Genomic DNA, 1699 nt, shown 5'->3' with positions numbered 1-1699 from the left:
GCCAGGCCTGGAGAGAGGAAGCTGTTTGGAGGCGGGGCCGTGTGCTCCACCCCACAACGGAGGGGGCGGGGCCACTGAGTTGTCGTAAAGAGGGAGGGGCCTGAGGGGCCGCAAACTCTCCAGGTCTTCCGCACTCTTTTCCGTCACGTGATGGGTGGTTCGGTGTTGCTGCATTGATTCTTCTTCCCTGAGAAAGTTTGAGTAGCTGGGGAAGGAGGGAAGTGAGAGGGTTTGTTGCAGAGGCGCTCTCTGCGGTTAGGTTACTGACCCCCGAGGGGAAGGGAAGCAGTTAGCCGGGGCCCTGCTTCCTTAGGCCTCGCAAGACAGGTGCTCTCTTAATCCAGGGATGAGGCATTATTGCACCTTTCTTGAACTCTACCCAGCTCCCTCTTCCCCTGAGAGCTTCTGGGTTTTGAGAACTTGTTAACTTTGTAGACTCTGAAGGGACTACCAATAGAAAAAAATGGTAGGGTACTACAGCCGTTGCTTCCCGAAGTACACAGCCCCGAGCGCTATCCGCCCGGAGCTCTTAGGGCTTCACAGATCAGGTGTATCACCCTGCCATTCCGTGAGAGGGAAAAGCCTTCCTAAAAAGCCCGGTGCTGCTGCTAAAAAGTACTCTGGCTTTAACCGCATCCTAATCACTAGTAAGCCTGGAGGACCTCCAGATGATGGAACACTGTTTTAGGATTTCAAAACTTAGTGGTGAACCACCACGGTGCAGTCTATACATAACCAAAGAAGAAGAAAAAGGTCACTCAGAATGCACCCTAATTATCCCATCATAACAAAACAAAATCAGGCTTGTGAGGCAGGGCCATAAAGCAAGTCTCAAATTTAAGAGGCTTGAAATTAGAGTATGGTTACTAACCACAATAGAATTAAACTAGAAATAACAAAAAGGTTAGCCCCAAAATCCACAAATATTTGGAAACTAAGCAACATAATTCTAAATCACTGTGGCAAAGACAATAGTGGAAATTTAAAAATAGATTCAAGTAAAAGATGAAAATACAACATAACAATGGGATACAACTGAAGTAGTATTTAGAGGGATATCTGTAGTTTAAATGCATATATTTGTAAAGAAAGGTTTAAAATCAATCTAAGTTCACATGAGGAAGCTTGAAAAAAGCATGCGGAGGGGGCATGAGGTATATGCAAACTCTACTTTGGGTTCAGTTTTGCTGTGAGCCTAAAATTGCTCAAAAAAGTAAAATCTTATTTAAAAAAATAAAAAGCCCTTGCATATATGATCAAGTGATCTTTGATAAAGGTGACTTGACGACTTAATGGGGGAAAGGACAGTCTCTTCAACAAATAGTATTGGGGAAACTGAATATCCACATGCAAAAGAATGAAGTTGGACCCTTATCTTACACCATATGTAAAAGTAATGCAAAATGGATTAAAGACTTAAACATAAGACCTAAAACTATAAACCTCCTAGACGAAAACATAGAGAAAAATCTTCACAACAATAGAGTTGTCAATGATTTCTTGGCTATGGCACCAAAAACACAGGCAACAAAAGCAAACTCAGACAAATGGGACTACATCAAACTTAGAAACTTTTGTTCAGCAAAGGATACAACAGAGTGAAAGGTAACCTATGGAATGGGAGAAAATATTTGTAAGTCGTATAGCTAATAAGGTGTCCAGAATATATAAAGAACTACAACTCAGTAACAACAACAAA

Source organism: Rhinolophus hipposideros, assembly GCF_964194185.1.
Source record: "Rhinolophus hipposideros genome assembly, chromosome: 15".
In the NCBI taxonomy this organism is placed as follows: domain Eukaryota; kingdom Metazoa; phylum Chordata; class Mammalia; order Chiroptera; family Rhinolophidae; genus Rhinolophus; species Rhinolophus hipposideros.
The sequence above is the reverse complement of the archived record's forward strand: the minus strand, read 5'-3'. Positions refer to the sequence as shown.